Genomic DNA, 24,344 nt, shown 5'->3' on the forward strand with positions numbered 1-24,344 from the left:
GAAGAGCCTGGAGGGATACAGTTCATGGCATACAAAAGAGCTGGACACTACTTAGTGACTAAAACAATAAAACAGCATCATTCCTGAGAAATAAAATTCCTCTAGATTCTCCTCATCTGCTTTCAGCAGTAAGGAAGTGAAGTGTCCTCTCCTCATTTTACCCAGACTCAGTGCTCCAACCAATCCCTATGTAGTAGAGAATCCGGGCACCTCAGCCTTCAGCTTGTCCAATCTGTGCTCTGATACTGTTAGTCTTGGAGGTGTTAGCCCATGGAGCAATCCACAGAAGCTCTGCCATCCTCTTAGGTGGGTTTATGTTACATTAACACTGGGATTATTGTCATGTTTCCAAGTTGTCCTCTGTTCACTCACATTATACAGTTTGACATGCATGCGGGAAGTCAGGAGCCACTTAGGAGCCTTGGGACAGAACACGCATCCTAGCCAAGGAGATCCCTCATTGTCTGGGCGTAGCTTAGATGGAGAATGGCAGACTGGAACAAAGAAGCCCATTCTCTACGGTTTAGAGGAAACACAGGTGCAACAAAGCTTAAGTTTTCTTCATCTGAGCCTAGAAAGGACACACATTTTACCAGCATCCCAAGGCAAAGATTCCTTAGAAGGAGTGTTGTTTCCTAAGGCAATCCAGGTCTCCCTTTAGGAGATCCTGAGAAGCTGAATGGAAACGGGGCTGGCCACGAGTGAAACACGAAGTGACTGGCATTCTCCTTCAGCTTCCACACATTCTCCTTCTAGTCTTGGCCTCCACCTTCACTTCTGATAAAAACTTCAGGGTTCATCAGAGCTGGTGTTCAGCTAGGGTTAGGTCAGAAGAATGAGAAGCCGAGTCATTACAAGAAGGTCCTGAAGCTGAATTACCTCCACACAGACCTGAACTTAAGAAGAGAGAGCTTTTGGGCCAGGTGAACATTTAACAGTAGCATGGCAGGCTGTGCCAGATGCAGAACTGTAAGTCACATGAATCATTTCATAAAGAAGATGCCTGCTTTGGTCTTCTTAGCAGACTGTCTTGACCAAAATCTCTAACGTCCATTTTCAGAGCTTCTGGTGTGGTAAAAGTACTGGATAATTACTACTAATTCTGAGGGTTTCTTGTTTCTCCATTGCAAACACAGAGCCCTGCACCTCCAGACACGTGGGAAGTGAAGAGTCATCATTGATGACTTGGAGGTGGGGATGACCCCCATTTCCTGCCAATAGCAGCCCAATCTTCAACACTTGGCTTCATTTAGCTAAATAATTCCCTCACTGTACTTCTCTCTCAAATGCTTTCCCCATTTCATCTTCAAATCAGAGTACGAGAACCCTCTAAGGAAACCTCACAGTTTTTAAGAGCCAAAAAAAAAAAAAAAAGTCAAAGATTCTCCCCTATCAGTAAACAGATTTCCCAGTGGAATTTCAAAATTTAAATGAATAGCAGTAAAGAGAGGACTGTTGCAGCCCCACCTCTTGAATGACTCAAAATGCTAATCAGAATCTTTTTCTGCTTGTCTTCAGATAGAGGGCATGAGCTAATGTGTATTTCAGGGCATCCTAATTCAAGGGAGGAGAGATAGTACCTGCCTTTATTTTTTAAGCCATTTCTCCAAAGGGTCTGCTTCTGAAAGTATTATATTTCTAATTGAACTTTTTATGCTACATTGCAATAATCTAAGGATGAAATTTGCTGTTTGATGTGTTAGAAAAACATGTAACCATAAGAAGGCAAGGTGGCAGTTCCTAAAAATGACATGAGGCTATAATTTCCTAGGCATTGCTGGTAATCATCCATTAGCAAGCCAAGTTGTTTGGTTCAAGAAGAGAATTCTTTAGTTATACTTGTATATCAAGAACAGCCTGAGTTTGTGTTTCATGTAGAAGGAAAACAGACCAGCGCTCCAGTCAGTGAGGTCAGAGTTCTCCCAGTGAAAGGATGGTGGAATGTCTGAAGTACATGGCCTTTTATTAGCTGTAGCAGAACAGCTTCCATCCCTGGAAAGGTCTTATCCTCATGGTAGGTACACAGTTAAAGTTCAGTTCAAAATCTGCCTTGTTCTTTTTTGAATGGGTCAATATGTCAACTATTCCCTTCTAATGCCTTTCGGGTTTGGTTAATATTCAAACTATCTTTCCTTCCTGCTGCAATTAGATTTTGCAATGAACACATGTAAGGGCCTGCCTACTAATTCTAAGATGTTCTATTTTCTCTTGGCCTCCCCTGACCTGCAAATCCTAATGATACCTCTGGTATCTCATGAGCCTTCATTCCCCCATATGTCTCCTTTTCTGGAGGTGGATAGAAGACTTATCATTCTGCTTCCAATCCTTAGGGTGTGGTGGAATCCCCCCAGGTTAAACTTCTGAGAAAGAATAGCCACTTGAAGAAACATCAACTCACTCTCACTTTTGTTCCAGGTCTTCCTTTCCAAAAAAAAAAAAATCCTCTAAAACTATGACTGCCAAGTAAAGGACAAAATTAAAAGAAATTGATATGCTAACACTCTTGTTCCTTTAGTCCAATATAACCAATCCTTTTGGCATTAAAAGGATAAGGTAAAACCTTTTATTCTGTTCCTTGCCTCTGGGATACGTGTCTGTTTTAGCAATAGAATGTTGCCTTCTTGTCCCCTTTAACAGCTTTACTGTTTCTCCTTATATATTGTTACTATCAAACAGACTATAAATTTCACTTATCTTGTTTTTCACTAAGTTGTACACCTAGTGAATGTGAGGATTTTTACCTGCTTTGCTTACACCTGTATACTTGAGACCTAGAACAAAGTTGTGGCACAGAAAGATCTCTCAATAAATACTTGTTGGAAAAATGGATTTTATGATGTTGACAATTAACTGTGTTGTCAAGAACCTTGCTGTATTTGCAGCACTGGGCTGAGTGCTGTGATTCCCAGTAGAGGCGTGAAACCTCCTGTGTCAATCTGAGGCATCCATTTTCAGACCCAGACAAGAGTAGACCTAGGGACTTACCTGGGGTGTGGGGGCGGTCCAGTGTTTAACAATCTACCTGTCAATGCAGGGAACAGGGTTTGATCCCTGGTCCAGGAAGATCCCACATGCCTTGGAGCAACTAAACCCATGCACCATAGCTACGGAGCCTGTGCACCCTAGGCCTTGCTCCACAATGGGAGAATCCACTGGAATGAGAAGCCCATGCACCTCAACTGGAGAGTAGCCCCCCGTCAGCCACAACTAAAGAAAGCACAAGTGCAAAATGAAGACCCAGCACAGCCATTAAAAAAAAAAGTGCAGATCCAATGCCACTTCTCACTTAGAAGAGGTCCCATTCCCATCCCTGCTGAGACGAAAGGAGACATAGTCTTTTGGTTGCTTCTCACCCTGAATTTTTGCTTTTACTTTGGTCTTTAGTCACTGGAATGTCCTCAATCTGAACCACAAGGATTTACACAATTTTATAGTCACCCACAAAAATTTAAGAGCATAATTCATGAAACAAATGATTTCAGGTTAAATTTTAGAGGTATCTGCTCTGAAGAAATCCTTTGGTAAATTTGCCTTTTTGTTGGGCAATCCTTTATTCCCTGTTCCTCTGCTCCCTGACTCCAAATACAACTCATTTTCATCCTTATATTTCACTGATATATACTGTATCCTTGACTGTAAATCTGTGGCCCCTATGAAACTACCTTCTCCATTAAGCAATTTATTAGGATATTTTTATTAAAAATTATTTCTTCCCTAATAGGACTTCTTATGTCAATGGTTGAGATCATAATTTTGTTCAGTTTGCTACAGGCAAATGGTACAAAGAGCAAAAGACAGAATTCTTGTGCTTGGGATTTAGTTAGGACATGGATGGGGAAGAGAAGATGAGGTATACAGCTCAAGACGTTAGTAAGACATGAACAAAATCAGTTGTAGTCTATCTGGTGCCCAGGAATCTACACTGTACTATTCCAACCAAACCAAGGCTTCCTTTTTCTCTGGAACATTTTTCAGTTTCATTTTCTTGGGTTCCAATTTAACATCTGATAAAACAACAGAAATAGGATAGAATTTTCAGACACAGTTGTGGAGAAGTATTAGAGATTTTTCACCCCAAGACTGATTTCTCAAAGCACACTTTTGGTGTCTAATCACACAGAAATTAATGGAACCCTTCTAAAGAAGTCTGCTTCCTGCTTACAAGATGATTTTGATGAGCAGTCCTAGAGAACAGAAGTAGAGGGTTGGGGAGAGTGAAACAGGGAGAGATGAGAACCAGTGGGTCACTGAAGTTTGGCACCAATGGAACCATCAGAGGAGCCATGAAGACTGCACCATCTCAGGAACAGAAGAAGGGGCCATACAATCACTGGCTCCCATCTCTCCATTGATCAAGCATTATGCCACAGGATGTTAACTTCCTTCTGTTTCAGGCAAGAAAGCAAGAGGTTTACAGTGTAAATTTCGCCATCGACACCTGTGTGAAGCATACCGTCATGGTAGTGACTGGAATAAAATATGGGCTAGAGAGATCCGAGGGAAGGCACAAAAGGTGTCCCATACCAAGGGAAAATCTAAGCTAACTCACTCTAGGAGAAGTAAGCAAATTAAAAAAATATACAGCAATTTTATTTTAACTTTTACTCATTCAATCATTAAAAAACAAATAAACAAACAAAAAACACCAAACTTCCAGTCCCAGACTCCAGTGAGGACCATTAAGATAGTTCAATTACCAGAAGCAAACAAGTAAATATGTCTTGAAATCATCAAAGACTTCAAAAAACAGGAAAAGAACTGCCTCCAATTCTTGAAGAAGACAAACTCAGTAATGAAAAGCACAATCAAAGCTCTTCCCTGGTGGCTCAGATGGTAAAGAATCTGCCAGCAATGCAAGAGACTCAGGCTCAATCCCTAGGTTGGGAAGATCCCCTGGAGAAGGGAATGGTCACCCAGTCCAGTATTCTTGCCTGGAGAATTCCATGGACAGAGGAACCTGGTGGACTATAGTCCATGGGGTTGCAAAGAATAGGATATGACTGAGCAACTAACACTTTCACTTTCTTTCTTTCACTCCTGAGCACAATTATTTTGATCCTAAGAAAGCAGCCATAAACCTGAGCTGAACTTTACATTCTTATAGGAAGAAATTAAAGGTTAGACTCCACCAAGTGTGGGAAACTTACAAAACTACCCCTCCTCAAGGAAAGACCCCTGAGCTCTATTCCCTCCAACGGGCATGACACAGTAATGACAGTCCTTCCTGGAGTGCTTCTTTTCATCTGCTAGTACAGGGGACTTCAGGCATTAATAGAATCAAGGTTGTCCTCCCAACCTTCCACATTTCTTTCCAGAAGTTATCACTATTCCAGGCCTCAAAATATTCCTACAAATAATATTTTAAATAGATGTCCACCATTCAAAAATAAACCAGCAAAAAAAGACTCACTAAGCAAGCAAATATAAGACATAACAAAAACATACCAGTGGGGATTCCAATCATTAAGGATATCACATAAAGCACAGAATAGTAGTTGATGACTGGTCAACATTTATAATGGTCATGCTGGGAAAGACTGAAGGTGAAAGCAGAAGGGGATGACAGACGATGAGATGGTTGGATGGCATCACCAACTCAATGGACATGAGTTTGAGTAAACTCTGGGAGTTGGTGATGGACAGGGAGGCCTGGCATGCTGCATCCACGGGATCACAAAGAGTCAGACACGACTGAGCAACTGAACTGAACTGAACTGAAGGGAATGTTACAATGCTGTACTTGAAAGCTTTAGTAACAACTGGAAACTACTAAAAGGAATCAATAGATCTCTCAGTATTTTAAATTTCTGTTGGAATTCATTCCTTACCACAGGAAACCCTTAAAAGTGCATTTTTATATTTTAAAATATATGATATCTTTTGGGTTTTGTTTGTTTGTTTTCATTGTTGATTTGTATTTTAATTTGCATCATGATCAAATATGGAGATCTCGATGATGCTAAGCCTGTGAATCTACTATACTATATGACCTGGTGTATGGTCAATTTTTTAAAAAAATTCCATGTGTTCTTAAGAAAAATGTTCATTTCCTAATTTTTACATTTTTAATAAATATAATTTCCTAATCTTATCTATACATGTATATCCCTATGATTTATTATTAAACTTGTTTTTCAGTTTTTCATGTTAATAGTTTAGTATGCTTGAATAGTATTAATTTATTTGTGGTAAGTTCCCTCTCTGTTTCATCTAAAGGCGTATTTTATGCTTGTTCTTGAAACACATTTTTTCCAAAATTGAAGTTTTTTCTCTGAATATGTTGAAGATATTATAATAACATCTTCTGGCTTCCAGCAATGCTAATGAATAGTAATTAGAAGTCTAATTTTCATTCCTTTCTTGGTGATACATATTTTCACTCTGACTGCCTTTTAAGGTCATATAAACAGTCCTTTCTTTTTGCAGCTTCAAATTTGTGTGAATTTTACTTTTGTTAAAACTATTTGCATACGTTCTAATTTCTCAATTTGCATATGGACGTCTTTCATTGATTCTGGCAATTTCAGCATTATCTTTCCAAATTGCATCCTCTCCCCCATTCCTTATTTATATTCTTATAACACAAGTTAGATTTAACCATTAGATACTTTCATTTCATCAACCATGGCCTTAACTTCCTCTTACTATTTTGTTTCCTTTCTTTTCTATGTTGTAGTCTATGTAATGTCACCGCATCTTGTCATCCTCCCATTAATTCTCTCTTTAGCACTGTCTAAACTACTGTTTAAACCATACATTCAGGTTTTTAGTTCCATGATTACATTTTTTCATTTCTAAATGTTTTGTATAGCTCTTTTAAAAATCTCTCTGGTTACTGCTGGTGGTGTTGTGTTGCTTACTCCTTTTTAAAATGATTCTACTTTTCATATCTTTAAATAGTATGTATTTCTTCCCTCCCCCCATTGATAGCTTCTATATCTCAATTCTTTAGGCATCTACAATTCTAGCTTGTTGTTTCTGCTGACTCTCCTACATGGTAATTTGTTTCCTTCTTTAATCTTATTAAACTTGATCTTTGGAAAACTAGGGGGTTCAATAAAGGGTGCCTTCCTTCAAAAGAATCCACCTCTTCAAAAGAATTACTCAAAAGAATCTGCCTGCAATGCAGGAGACCCAGGTTGGATCCCTGAGTCACAAAGATTCCCTTGGAGGAGGGAATGGCAACCCACTCCAGTACTCTTGCCTGGAGAATCACATGGACAGAGGACCCTGGTAGGCTATAGTCCATTAGATGGCAAAGAGTTGGGCACTAATGAGCAACTAACACTACTTACTACTACTACTCCTTCAAAAGAACATTTTCTCCTCTTAGTAGCCCTCACAACTCCCCCTTTCAGTCCCCAAGGCTTAATTCCTGGCCCTTACTTTCTACTGCTTCAAGTCCAAGGTCTAGTCTCCTGAGGACAGCACTGAAGTCAGAGAAGGTTCCCTGAGGAATTAAATCTTGAGATGATCTCAAATGGAAAATTAGGAGTTAATTATGTTTTTTTTTTTTTTTTTTTTAAGGTAAAGAGGCAGAGTTCTGAGTAGCAAAAACCACGTATACAAGTGCCCTATGGCTAGAAGGAGAATGACAAGCATGAGGAATTATTTAATTTTTTCAGCTTCGGTTGGCCTCGTGAAAGTGATGTGTAAACACTGTGGGAGACACTTAGTAGATCTCACCTGCCACGGGCTGCCAGAAATCTGCAAGGGTAATATAAACTGGAATTATTTTGGAAAAGTTCCCAGATCAGAGGGGCTGGTAAATCACCCTTGGGAAGAAAAAAGAGGTTATTCCATACAATAATAGTAGACAATTACAAATCCAGCTTGGAAATGAGCCCGTGAATGTGGAGAAAGAATCCAGTCAGCTTTGTTCTAAGGTAGTGCTCCTCAGACTCTAATGTACAAGGCAACTGGGATCTCATTAAGAGTAGATTCTGACTTAGTAGGTCTGGGGCATGTCCTGGAATTCCGTATTTTTCACCAGCTTCTAGGTGATGTACACAATACTAGTCTGGGACATGCTTCAAGAACCAAAGGGGTAAGGGAATTATTGAGGGGTTGTCAGAAGTAAGAACATACATACCATGATACAGTAAAATCACATCCTGGAGTCCTATAATACTGGGATGGAAATTTTGGACCTAAGCTCATTTTCTGAGCCCTAAACTCTAAACCTTTAAATCACCTGGGAAGCTTATTAGTAATATACAGAGGCCTTGCCCTTCTTTGAATTCAGCTTTCAGGAGGTGGGGCTTTGGTCACCAGAGCATAAAGAACTCTCCAGGTGATTCCGCACAACAAAGTTGGAGATCCAGCAACCAAGCAACCAAAAACCAAGATAAGATTGTGCCCTGTGTAATAAAGGGATGAAAACATTTTAGGGAATGATCCAGCAAATAGGACAGAGTACACAGGTGGAGAAAAAGTTGTTTAAGAATGCTAAAAATGCAAGGGCTTCTTTTGGATGCCTTTATAGACTCAGAGCCAACATGTCTCCATCTAATCCCAATTCAATTCACCCATTTAAAATCCAGCTCAGTCTAGTGGTTTTACCTCTAAACTTTCAGTTTACTATGAATTTACTCAGAAATTGATTTGGAAAAAGAGGTATGTTTGATATTTAATATATGTTTACATTTGACTTTTTAAGTCATAGATGAACGTACTTCATATATGTGTACTTCCACAAAAGTACAAGATGTTTTTATTGTTTCCAAAGCATGACTCAGATAAAATCAGGAGGCTGAATCCACTAACAGATCCAGAAAGAAATCTATTTCTTTTCAGGCACTATTAGCCGAAAACTTTAAGGGAGTTAGGAAATGAAAGAAAATGTTTCTCATACAAATTGTTTCTTTGATTTCTGTAATGCATCCATTGGCTATTAAGTGAATTTTCAAGTCAGCTAAGTAAGCAGTCATTTAAAATATACACATAGGCTCACACCTCTTAATTCGAATTCAGCTTACCAGCCTCTACTATATTTAGCTTTGTTTTTCTTTAAGTAGTCTGTCCTGTTGGTGTATGGATTTGTTTCACCAGAGATGTTGTCAGGGTAACCTAAGAGGAGATTAAGAAATCAGAGATGCCTGTCACCAGTTACTGACATTTTAGGCCTTGGTAATCTTTTCTAGGGCAGTGAAAAGCAGGCAGCAGAGGCAAGACCCACATAGAAACCCCCAAGTGTAGCTGTAGTGTTAGCAAAACAATCAGCTGGAAACAGAATTCTCTCCTCTCTGCCAGGGCACAACCAGTGTGCTAAAGATAATATACCATTTGCTCAAAAGAATACAGCATTAATATTGAAATGTAAAAATGCCTCCAAAAGCGAGTTTACTGTACCAGATCAAGAAAACCACAGGCATGCTTCCAGGAGATTCTATCCGTAAGGTCATCCTGAGTTTGGGAAAGCTCAACCCAGGCTCACAATGAACTAGCCTGTGGCAACCAGTTCAGGCCTGGCCCGTCTTGCAGGTATAGGGCCACCTGCCTGCCATAAAGGTCAACCTGACCCAGTCTGTGTTCATCCTGTTTGCAGTGGAATGTGATTTTGTTGTTGTTGTTGTTTAGTCTCTTAAGTCATGTCTGACTCTTTGTGACCCCATGGACTGTAGCCCACAAGGCTCCTCTGTCCATGGGATTTCCCAGGCAAGAATACTGGAGTGGGTTGCCATTTCCTTCTCCAGGAGATCTTTCTGACCCAGAGTTCAAACCCATGTCTCCTGCATTGCAGACGGATTCTTTACCACTGAGCTACCAGGGAACCCCTGGAATGTGTTTTTACCATGTGGAAATCAGCATTTGTGACTACTCCTCAGATCCTACATTCAAGCATCGGTGTGTGTGGCTCCTGAGACACAGGAATTGCCATTTTTTCTGAATTACTGGTCTTGGTCCAAGATATTTGTACAGTCTGTTTGGCAAACTGTTACTATATTTGAATAACTAACTAGGACAAATTATGGGTCTTACTAAGTTCTAGACTGATACTCTGTTAGACTTCGTTTTTATTTTATTAGCTCATTTTTGGCTTCCAAAACATTGGTTCTTTGTTATCATCTGTACGTCTGTCACCCCAAAATACATATGTGGGTATCCCAACTCCCAATGCAGTAGTAGTTGGAGGTGGAGCTCTTGAGAGGCAATCAGGTCAGGAAGGTGGAGTCCCCATAAATGGGATTAGACCCTTATAAACGAGACCTCAGAGCTAGCTCACTCTTTTTCTGCCATGTGAGGGCACAGCAGTGAGAAGGCCACAGTCTCCTACCCAGAAGGCAGCCTCCAGAACCCAGCTGTATGGTCAACCCTGACTGCACGCTTCCAGCCCTCAGAACTTCAAGAAGTAAACTCCTTTTGTTACAAGCCACACAGCCTACAGTACTGTCAACTACAAGTTGGTACTTGCCGTGGGCATTTGCCATCCACTTCTACAAGGATTAAATCATGTGCTGCTGCAGCTGCTGACCTTCAACACCCCCTGAAAGAGTGCAGGGTGGAGAGCAGAAATGAGGCACTCTGTGCTCTGGGGAAAACTGGCTTAACAGGTCTTCAGATAGTTGGATATTTTCAGGAGCCAATTTTATGAGCCCAATTCTTGTATCTGCCATATCTATAAAAGCACTAAAATCCTTCATGGTGACTAATGCTGCTCCTTGTGACTAGGAGAAACCTTCGTTAAAAAATATGTGCTTGACTGCATGTACTCCCCCTTCACCAAAATCACATATATACTGACCTGCTTCCCTACCTCTTTGGAGCAGTTTCTCAGAGCTATCTGAGTGTTATCTCCTGGGCCGCACTCCTCATTTTGCCCCAAATAAAACTTAACTCACAACTCTAACACAGTGTGATGTTTTCAAGTTGACAGTACTTTGTTATCATTACAGCCTGAGTTAAGTCGTTCTCCTTGGACACAGTTATTAACAACAGTCTTAAGAATGTGTAGTTTCGATCTTGTAAGAGTTCTTTCCTTCTCCTTTATTCCTGTCCCAGCTATTCTCCATTTTCCCATTCCTGATGGCTGGGTGGTACTTTCACCCTTTTACTGTAAAATGACCCTCATTTTCTCCTAACCCCAAATTTGTAATGAAGACAAAAGTGCAAATGTCACAAAAAATATGACAAAGAACAATTGGTTCTTTAGATATTCACGTGAATGCTGGCTTTAACTAAAACACATAAACCAAATAATCTTTAGAATGGCTAGATATCAAAATGATGGAAAAGTTTATCCACCCCCAAAATAACAACCAACTGATTTAAGAAAACAGAAAGCAAATATCCTATTACTCTAGGATAGTTACTTTCTTATTGCCAGATTCTCCCAATATTTGGGACATATTTATATTAAAAAACAAAACATATTCAATGCATATCTAAAGTTCAAACTTAACTTGATGTCCAGCATTCTTATTTGTTAAATTTGGCAGCCCTATATTACGAGGATGTACTCAGTAATAATAAACATTTTCAAATTTTACTTTGTCATCACTTACAAGAAAATATCAATGGGCTTTATCCTTTCCATTTTCTTTAGCAAATATGATGTGTATAGGATGCCTGTATTGCTCTCTCCTGGATTCCTTAAAATGCTCCACCCTCAAAGTCCAACAACTCCAAATGTGGAAAACCTTTATATCAGGTCTTTTCCAATTTTATTTCAGATTCAAAATATCATTCCAGTGTTTTCTTTTGCTCTACACCAAAACTCTATGACTCTCAGAGTGAGACTTTCAGAAGGGGAAAACAGGCTTGTGCTAAATGCAGAAAAGAATTGCTGAAAGCCCTGGGATCCCAGCCCTGCAGAAATGGGACATCTTCCTTGACCTGACCCACCTACAGAGAGGCTCTAGGGATAGCAGGATAGAAGGGCAATGGCAGTGATTGATCGAATGGCCTTTAGCAGTTTGCTTCTCTCTCTTTCATCTGCTTCTTCATTCATAAAAAGTTAAGATAGAGACATAGAAGGATACATATAAGACTTCCACAAGGCAACAAATAGAAGGTGATTGTCAGAGAATAAAATTTTGAATGATATCCAATTACTGTCCTGGCCACGACAAGTCAAGTAGTCATTGTTTCAGCAAGAAGGCAGAACCCCCAGCAAGAGAAAAGACAGCTCTGCACCACAGCTTAGGTTTGTGTTTCAAAATAGACAGACTAGGGAATGCTGGTAAATGTCCAGCTGCAGTCAGTTCTTTAAGGGGGGGAAAAAAAAGACCTATTCATAGCCCCTAATGATTTTTGCAGTGAAAGTACTCCCCATAGTTCCTGGTTTCCATCCGCCAGTGTGACCTCGCTGAGGAGACAGTGAGGAAGAGATGCACAGACTAGGAGAGCATCATGCCCAAAGCCGCGATTCCCTGTTTAGCGTCAGGAGAAAGAAGGGACTTGAGGCGGTTTCTTGCCGCTGAGGAAAAAACCTAAGTGAGTACAAACGTTTCTCAGGCTCAGGGGCAGATGGCGGAGCGATTCAGAGGGGATCAGATGAGAGGCAGCCCAGCTCATGTGCCCCTCGGTCTGACTGTGGCGAGACTACAGGCCCCGAGGCAGGAAGAGGGACTCAAATACTCCTCTTTGAACTTCTGGGAGGCCTTCCTCAGATTAGAGAGCCTGCGAGTGTGTGGGAGTGTGTGGCACTGTTAGGCAGGGATGGGGCGAGGGCAAGACTTCTGGCTCCTCAAGCACTTCCTGCAGCAGGAAGAAGATCCAGAGCTTTAAGGCTCTGGTGAGAAACACAGTGCCTACCCTGCCTGGATGCTGCTGCAAAACCCCAGAGAACCCCTTGTGGGGCTGGAAGGGCCTGGGTAGTTCTATCTATCTATCTGTCTTATTTGTTAATATTCTGGCCACACTGTGTGACTTGTGGGATCTTATTTCCCCTACCGACCCTCAAACCCAGGTCCTCTGCTGTGAGAGCCCAGAGTCCTAACCAATGGGCTGTCAGGGAGTTCACCTGGCTAGTTCTCTTTAATTCTCTCTTTGAAATCATGGAAGTTTGAAGCCTAAAAACTGCATTTTGCAGTCTGCATGGCCTGCAGAGTTCCAGCTCCTGTGTCACCCATGAGAAGGTTCTGGGAGATGTCTGACAGGTGGAAGAAAGGGTCCAGAAGCAGAGGCAGGATGCAGGCCGAAGGCAACAGCTGGTGGGCCTGCATCTTCTCAGGAGGGGCAGGAGGTGGAGGCAAGAAATCACTCCCTTCTGGTCTGCAGGCAGCTCTCGCCTGCGCCTGCATCTCAGAGCCAGCCCTCTGCCAGCCCCTTGGCCTCATTCTCCATGTGTTCCCCAAACTCCCCTCAGACCTGGCCTTGGCCAAATGGGAAAGCCCTAGTGTGGGTGATTCCTGGTCACTGAGCTGCAGCACAGGTTTTTTCCAGAGTTTAATAGGCACCGTGCTCATGTTTAGAATCACCCTCCATTCCTCCAAAACCATCATTCAATCCTTTAAGTTATTTGATGTTTACTAATTAAGGCAGTAGGCTTACCCTGCGAAACCAGTGCTCCAAGTTTCCACAGTCTAATGGGGGAAGAGACACAATGAACACATGTACACCCATGGCTGATTCATGTCAATGTATGGCAAAAACCACTACAATATTGTAAAGCAATTAGCCTCCAATTAAAATAAATAAATTAATTTTAAAAATAAAATAAAGAGTCATTGCTGTTTTTCAGTCGCTCAGTCATATCCAACTCTTTACAACCCCATGCACTGCAGCACACCAGGCCTCCCTGTCCCTCACTATCTCCTAGAGTTTGCTCAAACTCATATTCATTGAATCAGTGATGCCATCCAACTATCTCATCCTCTGTCACCCTCCTCTCCTTTTGCCTTCAATCTTTCCAGCATCAGCATCTTTATTTTCTGTGAGACTTCCATGAACAGTATAAAAAGGCAAAAAATAAAGAGTTAAGAGTTATTCTATTGTTGGGAGGGGATATATGTATACCTATGGCTGATTCATGGTGAGGTTTGACAGAAAACAACAAAATTCTGTAAAGCAATTATCCTTCAATTAAAAAATACATTTACAAAATGAGCTATTATATTGTTCACACAGGTGTATTGAAAACAGAGTAAAGGCTCTCAACGTGTCTCAAGGGGTCATAAATGGCATCCACGGGAGTATGATTTCCAGGAAAAGGCAAGAGGCATTAGAGCAGTAAGGCCAGTCAGCAGAATCCAGGGCAGAGGAGGGGGATCCCCCGAAGAGGGCACATCTCAGGAAAGGGGTCTGGGTCAGGAACGTGGAGCTTTGACTGAAGAACAATGGACCCCACATGAAGAGCCCTGGAGGGAGAGAAGAGACCAGAGGTGCCACTCAGTCTGCTCCCAGCCCGCCAGCCACGACGACCACCCGGGGAAGAGGAGCTGGGAGACGGAATATGGGCACCAAGCTGATGGGAGAGAAGTGGAGTGTGGTGAGGAGCTGAAAGTCTGTTGAAACTCGGGACCACTGGCTTCCCAAAATAAGCCCACTGCCTTAACTAGGAAGGGTTTCCCAGGTGGTGCTAATGGTAAAGAACCCACCTGCCAATGCAGGAGGCATAAGAGACTTGGTTCCATCGCTCGGTTGGGAAGATCTCCCTGGAGGAGAGCATGACAGCCCACTCCAGGATTCTTACCTGGAGAATCCCATGGACAGAGGAGTCTAGCAAGCTACAGTCCATAGGGTCACACAACTGAAGCAACTTAGCAGAGCACATACTTTATTAATAAACATCACAGGTAGAGGGTGCAGAAAGTACCAGCAGGTAGCCTGCAGGTGGACACACAGTTAGGCAGAGCTACTGGACAGTCAGGCCTCTGCCTGCTTACTACTGAAAATAAGTTCCCCCTGGAGCATGCCAGCACCCAAAAGAGCTACAGTTCTGCTCCCAGCCCAGTGTGTGCTTTTTCTCCCCACACCAGTTCTCCAACCCCCGTGGATGTCCAGCAACTCACTTCTGACACTATCCACCCAGACACAGCATCAGCTCCCAAAGGCGAAGGCTTGGTCCCACAAGACTGGGCCCCCTTCAGCTGCAAAGGCCAACAGCAAGTTCCCGTGCTTCCGAGGGACTGCCTACACACAGGATGCTACAATGACCTCCCTCCTCGGGTTCAACTAATTTGCTCACGGAACTCAGAGAGGCATTTTATTTACTACATTGTTAGAAAAGGAACTCAGGAACAGCGGGGTGGAAGAGAAGACCAGGTAGAGGAAGGTGTGACGGGACCGATCTTGGCCCACAGCGAATGAAGCGGGGCCTGGGTTCCCAGGCAGAGACGGAGGCCGGGTCACAGAGCTGAGAGCGTTGAATCCCAGCTGCTGGACCAGTGGTCAGGGACAAGGCCCTGGCCCTTGCGCTTTGCAGGGAAGAATTCCCAGAAAGACAGAAAGCAGTGAAACAAGTAAAGTCTGCAGTAGAAGGAAAAGAGTACAGTACCTGTGGACAGACAACGGGGGGGTTCACACACAGAAAGAGCCACACCCTCGCGGCAGTTTAAATGGGGCATTTAAAAACGAGGTCTTTCTCCCATTTCATTTAGTTTATGTTTCCCAATTTCCCCATCTCTTTTTCTATGATATTCTTTCTCAAGCCTTCATCAAGCATAGTAGAAAATTTTTTGTAATACACACATATGTAAATAGTATGTATAATATTATATATATTTTAGAAAGCTTGTGAATTTTTGCCTAGCTAAAAAATTTATGACATTTTGATTCCACTTGTTTGACTTAGTATGAATAGAATGATGGATCCCTAATTTATATTCGCTCAAAATTTTAATACAGTTTCATGTACTTTGGCATCTAGTATTTCACTGCTATGCCAAACACTTTGACTCTGTGGTTCACAACAAATTATGGAAAAATTCTTAAAGAGATGGGAATACCAGACCACTTGACCTGTCTCCTGAGAAATCCATATGCAGGTCAAGAAGCAACAGTTAGAACTGGACATGGAACAACAGACTGGTTCCAAATCAGGAAAGGAGTATGTCAAGGCTGTATATTGTCACCCTGCTTATTTAACTTATATGCAGAGTACATCATAAGAAACACCATGCTGGATGAAGCACAAGCTGGAATCAAGATTGCTGGGAGAAATATCAATAACCTGAGATATGCAGATGACACCACCCTTATGGCAGAAAGTGAAGAGGAATTGAAGAATCTCTTGATAAAAGTGAAAAAGAAGTGAAAAACCTGGCTTAAAACTCAATATTCAGAAAACTAAGATCATGGCATCTGGTCCCATCACTTCATGGCAAATAGATTGGGAAACAGTGGAAACAGTGACAAAATTTATTTTCTTGGGCTCCAAAATCACTGTAGATGGTGACTGCAGCCATGAAATTAAAAGACGCTTGCTCCTTGGAAGAAAAGCTATGACCAACCTAGACAGCACATTAAAAAGCAGAAACATTACTTTGCCAAGAAAGGTCCAACTAATCAAAGCTCTGATTTTTCCAGTAGTCATGTACTGTATGTGAGAGTTGGACCATAAAGAAAGTTGAGCACTGAAGAAATGATGCTTTTGAACTATGGTGTTGGAGAAGACTCTTGAGAGTCCCTTGGACAGCAAGGAGATCCAACCAGTGCATCCTAAAGGAAATCAGTCCTGAATATTCATTGGAAGGACTGATGCTGAAGCTGAAACTCCAATCCTTTGGCCACCTGAAGTGAAGAATTAACTTCTTGGAAAAGGCCCTGATGCTGGGAAGGTTTGAAAGTAGGAGGAGAAGAAGTGACAGAGGATTAGATAATTGGATGGCATCACCAACTCAATGGACATGAGTTTGAGCGAGCTTCAGGAGTTGGTTGTGGACAGGGAAGCCTGAAGTACTGCAGTCCATAGGGTCACAAAGAGTCAGACATGATTGAGCAACTGAACTGAACTGTACTGTAGCCTGCCAGGCTCCACTGTCCATGGAATTCTCCAGGTCAGAATACTGGAATGGGTAGCCATTCCCTTCTCCAGAGGTCTTCCCAACCCAGGGATCAAACCCAGGTCTCCTGCATTGAAAGTGGATTCTTTACCATCTGAACCATCAGGCACTTACAATGGTCAAACTGAGAGAATGAGGAGGTCTGTTCATGGAGAGGCTGCTGGACCTGACCCATGGGGAGGCCTGGGTAGGAGCTCAGAGGCCTCCACAATCTTCTCCACCCCCTAAGCCCAGAGCCCAGGATACCCTGGGGACCATTCCAAGGCCAACCACAAAAAGTAAAGAAGTGGGTGTGACCCAATTCTTAGAAATTCCCACCTCTTCCCCAAAATAGCTAAAATACTCTTCCAATTCATTAGTCTATGAAATTACTACCCCTATAAAAACTGACTTTCCTGATGGCTCAGTGTAAAGACTTTGCCTGTAATGCAGGAGATACAAGAAATATAGGCTTGATCCCTGGGTTGGGAAGATCACCTGAAGGAGGAAATGTAAACTCACTCCAGTATTCTTGCCTGGAGAATTCCATGTGCAGAGAAGCCTAGCAGGCAGGCTATAGTCCATATGGTTGCAAGGAGTCAGACATGACTCCACTAACATCATAGCCTATAGAGACTGACCACCCTGTATCCTGGTGCTCCTCTCACCTGAGATGGTCCACACTGTGTTTGTGGGGTATATTTCCACCTGAATAAACCTTTCCGTTTACTATGGCTTTTTGAATTCTTTCCTATAAAGTCAAGAACTCACACTTGGCAGCTGTCCCAGGGACTCAGACAAGACATGGGATGTGACGGTCCTCTCTCACCACACTCTATGTCTTGCAACAACAAGAGCACACTAGAAAGACGAGGGGCAGGGGCCTCCGCTCTACTGCCAGAGTGATGGGAAGCTCCAGCCAACACTCTGAAAAGTGCAAGGTGATCTTGGGAATTAGGCTTAAATCTTGGACATGCAACTAAATACAGCTCAGGGGGTAAAGACCTAATCTGCCAATAGAGAAGACATGGGCAGGAGACTCAGGTTTGATCATTGGGTCAGAAATATCCCCTGGAAGAGGAAATGGCGAAAGGGGTTGCAAGAGTCAGACACGACTTAGCAACTAAACAACAATAACAAATATGACATGGTTTTTCGTCTTCTCAGGAGATTCTGTTATATGTGGGGCTTGATGAATGAGAAAGTCTATCCCAGCTGATCTGAAAGCCCTCCTTACCAATAACACCTCCCTCTGCCTCTTCCCAGAGAGCCAGGATTTCTTTCCCTAGGTTGCTCCTTTATATCAACACATTGTCCCATGCAGGTCCTCCTTTAAAGAGCTAACATTTTTCTTAACTAGAGGCTTCTGCATATATATATATATATATATATTTTTTTTTTTTCTCTCTATAGGAAGAAAAAAATGAAATGACTTATGAGCCAATATTTCTACAAGTCTTCCCTAAGTAATCAGAAGTTATTTTGGAACATTCTCTGCAAACTGTGCTCATGTATTTTGGCCCAGTGTTCACAGCAGACTGCACCCTGCAGCACCCAATGGATCACTGAGCTCTCCAGCAGTTCTCCCGTGGGGCACCTGGACACGGACTCTCCTTGGTGCTGTCCACCTAGAAGTGAGGCCAAAGGCAGGGGGCGCAGGGAGCAGAAGCTCCTGTTTCACCCTTGAGCATTTTCGGGGCTGTGGGTCAGTGTAAGAGACTGGAGAATGTGCTGGACAATAGAAGAAATGACAACAGAAGTAAAAAGAGAGACAGAGAGGATCTAGGAATTGTCCAGAGGGTGCAGGAGTGGGAAATGTAAAAAAATAATGATGATAGAAACAAAAGTGTCAGAGGCTCATATGAATGGATAGCCATCTTAATGATTGAGAATAAGTCTTGAATTTGTTATTCTTTAAACTTTTTATTTTGTATTGGGGTATAGCCAATTAACCATGTCATGATAGTTTCGGGTGAATAGCAAAGGGACTCAGCCATACATATACATGTATCCATTCTCCCCAAAACTCTCCTTCCATCCAGGCTGCCATATAACATTGCGCAGAGTTCCCTGTGCTGCACAGTAGTCAGACAGAGAAGGAGAAATATTGTATGACATACTTTATATGTGGAATTTAAAAAGAAAGGATGCCAATGAAATTACTTACAAAGGAGAAAGAGACAGAGAACAAACTAAGGCTGCCTGCACACACTGCTATTTTTAAAATGGATGATCAATAGGCCTTGAATTTATTTTTAAAATTCAAAAGCAGACATTTCAAGTTTCAGGAGAATTCTGCTTTAAGATATTAATCCTGTAAGAATTATTTCTATTGTGGCCTGAAAGTAACAACTTCTAAAGTGAGTAAAAACCACCCCTGGCTGAGCAATGACTAAAAGAAGAAAAAAAAGTCTATCACTTCTAGAGCACATGGGAAAGAGGGAAAAAAAAAAACCTGAGGAAACTGCCATTGAATTTCATTCTGGACAGAATTACTTCTGCATCCACCCTGGCCTTTTAGGTATTATGGCTAGCTGAGCCGCAGAACAGGGACCACCAGCTCTCTTTGGTATAACGGCATACTGAACGAATTAACTCAGAGTCGGGGACAAAGGAAACCTAAAAGCTATCAGCCTGATTACTCAACAAAATTCCAAAGGAGTAGTTTTTCTTCATCTATTTCTGGTAATATACAGAGCAAGTTAAGGCCATCTGCTCATGTTTCTCTAATATAATTGACTTTTACAGAGAGTGCAAAAGGCAGTTATCTCCTCAAAAAGTAATCTCAAATCTGAAGCTAATTCATTAGTTACCCAGATGTTAGAAAAGGAATGGTGTAATTCTTGTTTAAGCTGTAGGCCATACTGAAAGCAATGACCAGCATAATTTTAAAATGTTGTGAAAATAATTAGTACAACTTTAAATGCAAATGGTAATTTTATAGAATCATTTTAGGTAGTTGAGAAATCATTATTTTTCTAGAATCACATAAAGCTTTCTCAAATTTTCTATGCAAATATTTGTCTACAAATTTCTAAAGAAAATAAATGTTTAACATCCCCACTTTAAAAAAATCCAACAGATATTTCTTAAATCTTAATATTTTGACCAAAAAATACATTCAAGTCCCAAAGAATGGAAAATAGCATGCCTTGGTTTGAGGAATGCTAGCATTCTTTGCATGCCAGCCTCACTTGGGCCAAGTAAGTGAAATTACTTCAATGAAGCCCATCTTTTTTCAAAGGCTGAATACATCCCCATTACCTCCTGGAATTGCTGAAAACTACAATGATTCACTTGGGTACAATTACAAGCATTACTTTTCCGAGAGTGTTATATAAATACCACTTGGAAGAAAGTTAAAAGGGTAACTCAGTAATTGAGAAACCTTTCAAAGATTTTATTTTCACCATTTGTGATTACTTGGTTATTGAATTATAGGTTAAAAAAAGTACATGCTTCTTTCTTTAAAAGTTTTATTGAAATGTAGTTGATTTACAATGTTGTGTTAGTTTCAGGTGTACTTCAAAGTGACATCGTTTTATATCAGTTCAGTCATTCAGTCGTGTCCTACCCTTTGTGACCCCATCAATCATGGCATGCCAGGCCTCCCTGTCCATCACCATCTCCCAGAGTTCACTCAAACTCATGTCCATCGAGTCGATGATGCCATCTAGCCATCTCATCCTCTGTCGTCTGCCGGGGTCCAGCCCCGGGGGATCCAGGGAATTCGAAGCGGGGATGTTGTCGATGAGGATCAGGAAACAATTGCTTAATTAAATGTTAATTAAGGATATAAAGAGTGGATTAAGCTTTCTTATAACTTAACTTATCCTTAAGTTAATTAAGGATATAATAAGGATAGCTCAGTGAGAAAATTCAGTGGAGAAAAGAGGCTGAATAACTTGGTTTACATGGAAAGCTAATAAAATTCCAAGGCTAGGAATTTACGTCACCTAGGTAGGCCGCAGGCGTCCTCCCGTTCTCCTGAAGGGGAGGAGACACTAAGGCCTCCCGGGTCAGATCTTAGAAGCCCAGGCATAATTAGTAGGCTTGACGAGTCTCCATGCTCCAATTCAGCCAGAACGTGAGAGAAAGAATGACATGGGGAGACCAAGTTTTGGTGAACAAGGCCTGCACTTTATTTTCCAAAGTAGTTTTTATACCTTAAGTTATGCATAGAGGATAATGGGGGAAGGGGTAGAGTCATGCAGTAAGCCAGGCTTTCTTCCTGCAAACTTATCATATGCAAAAGTTTAGGTGATTTGCATCATCTTCTGGCCTGGAGGCCTGTTAACATTTTAAGACCCTTTCTTCAGAAAACTTATTTTTCTCTAAAGGTGATTAGTCAGGCGCCACCCTCCAAAAGTATTAGACAAAGTTGCATTCCTATAGGGCAAAGGTGTGGTGGGCTATAACAAGAAAAAGAATTAACTCAAGGGCCCAAGGTTACAAACATTAAAGCTACTACTTACACCAATTATATTAATCAATACACTGCCAGGGACACAGTAGGTAAGGGATATGGAAGCTTAGCAGCAAACATTGGCCCAACAAGTGAAAAACCCTTCACCAATACAATTTCTAATCAATCTTTTAACTGCTCAAAGGAATCTGTATTCATACAGTTTAGAACATCTCATGCCTCTCACAGTTGTGAACTAAAACACTCTTGTCACGCCCAGGAACTTTATTAACTGGAGCTGTAATTTAACTCTTTTTCAGAAAGAGGTGGTAGGGGACAGCCCCCCATAAAGTCAGAGGTGTAGGTGAGAGCACAAAGCAGTAAAGTAGGCAGGCTCTGGTTTTGGGGGTAGATGTTCAAGAATTTCCAGGGGGACTCCTGAGGCTTGATCCCGCCTTTGCGTATGCCAAACCTCCTTCCTCATGACCTTTGCCACGGGTGGAGTTCCTCGTGCTGGCTCCCAGCAGTCATCCCCTTTTCCTCCTCCCCCCAATCCCTCCCAGCATCAGAGTCTTTTCCAATGAGTCAACTCTTTGCATGAGGTGGCCAGAGTACTAGAGTTTCAGCTTTAGCATCATTCCTTCCAAAAAAACACCCAGGGCTGATCTCCTTTAGATTGGACTGGTTGGATCTCCTTGTATAATAGTTACATATATATATATACACACACACACATATATATATGTATATACACATACATACATACGTACACACACACACATGTCTGCTTTCAGTCACTCAGGTGTGTCTGACTCTTTGCGACCCCATAGACTGTAGCCTGCCAGAGTCCTCCGACCATGGGGTTTTCCAGGCAAGAATACTGGAGTGGGTTGCCATTTCCTCTTGGGGGACCCAGGGATCTTCCCAATCCAGGGATTGAACCCATGTCTCCGCCATCTCCTGCATTAGCAAGTGGATTCTTTACCACTGAGCCACCTGGAAAGACTATATATATATATATATATATACATATATATATATGAAGAGAGAGAGAAAGAGTCTTTTCCATTATAGGTTATCATAAGATAACCCTATAATTATACAGTAGGTCTTTGCTGAAAAACTACTGTCTTGCTATAGCAAGTCAAACAAAAACACTTACATGTAATTGCACACATACACACAGAGAGACAACCATATAGTTATTGTAAGATATTAGCTATATTCCCTGTGTTCTACAGTGTATCCTTGTAGCTTATTTTATACCTAGTAATTTGTACTTCTTAATCCCCTGGCCCACATACAACCAATATCTGTAAGAGAAAGGTAAGTGAGACCCACGTGATTACTCTGCTGGCTGGGTCTGATCCCGTGTGAGAAGGTATGAGATGTTTTGTCAGCAGCAGGGTTTTAGGAAGGCAGTTAGTGGGTTCCCTTTTCCCCCAGAGCAAGGCTGTCTCCTGAACTGCCTGTGTCACTGTGCGCCAGTGATAATCATCCTGAATCATGAAAAGCTACTCTTATAAGCAAACCAGGACCACACAAGTCAGGCTGAGGGTCCAGAAGTCAATTATTGGCTGGGAAAAGCCAGATTTTGAGAAATAAAAGAAACTGGTTCTGGATTTTTCTACTTTTCAATGTTGCCAGACCCTACCGTTGGAGGAAAAATCTCACAGATATTTCAGCTTACTCTCTGGAGTTCTTTAAACAGATCTCCACCCTTTTCTCTTTTATTCTAATGTGTTTTGTGGCAGGGCAACATTCCAGCGGTGCCCGTTTAAACATAAAAACAAAGCCACAAAAATGCACCGCCTCCATGTGAACTCCAGAACATAAAAGTGCTTCTCAGTTTACCTTCAGACCTTTGCTATCTGGTCTCACATGTGTCTGTGGGGTTCCAGGCTGTGTCAGGTACTGGAGCTCTCTTCTCCGGGGCTGGGCATCTCCCATTGCCTTCCCTCTCTCTAGTCATGGGTTTTGGTTGATTACAGTGGGAGCTCAGCTGAGTTAGAAGCATCCTACTGGATTCTCTAGAAATAAATCCAAGGAACATTCTAGAGTAGTTCTCAAATTAAGGTACATCCAATTTCCCTGGAGGGCTTTTTTAAAATTTTGTTTATTGACTGTATAGTTGCTATACAATCCTAGATAAATTATTGGTGAACAAAATAATGATTCACAATTTTAAAAGTTTATACTCCACCTTTAGGGACTCCCAGGTGGTAAAGAATCCACTTGCCAATGCAGGACACAAAGGTTCAATTTCTGGGTCAGGAAGATCCCCTGGAAGAGGAAATGACAACCCACTCCAGTATTCTTGTCTGGAAAATCCCATGAATAGAAGATCCTGGTGGGCCACAGCCCATGGGGTCACAAAAGAGTTGAATATGACTGAGTAAGTGAGAACATACACACACTCCATTTATAGTTATTATAAAATACTGGCTATGTTCCCCATGTTGTACAATATATCCTTGTAGCTTATTTTATACCTAATAGTTGGTACCTCTTAATCCCCTACACCTATTTTGCCCACCACTCCTCCCCACTCTCCCCACTGTAGCCACTAGCTTGTCCTCTATGTCTGTGTCTGCTTCTTTTTGCTGTATTCACTAGTTTGTTATATTTTTTACATTCCTCGTAGTAGTGATACCATAGTAGTTGGAGGGCTTGTTTACATACAGATGCCCAGGTACCACTCTCAGAGATTCTGGTTGGTGGAGGGTGGGGGGTGTAGGGAAAAATGAGAAGCTGCACTTCTGCAGGTGTTGTCTTTACTGCTGTTCGGAGACACACACTTTTAAGTAGCACTTGTCTAGAACTGTTCACAGACACAAAAGTAGGCAGTTAGAGAACTCATTGGTTCCCGTATCCATTTCTCCAGCATTAGTCACTACAGCCATACCCCCAGGCCCTCTGCCGGGTTCCAGGATGCACAAGTGAATAGACAGGCACCTAAGTCTAATAATACATAGTTGGCCACATAGATAATGCGTAGGAAAGAATGGGGTGGA

The sequence above is a fragment of the Bos indicus genome, chromosome 13 (assembly GCF_029378745.1).
Source record: "Bos indicus isolate NIAB-ARS_2022 breed Sahiwal x Tharparkar chromosome 13, NIAB-ARS_B.indTharparkar_mat_pri_1.0, whole genome shotgun sequence".
Classification (NCBI taxonomy): domain Eukaryota; kingdom Metazoa; phylum Chordata; class Mammalia; order Artiodactyla; family Bovidae; genus Bos; species Bos indicus.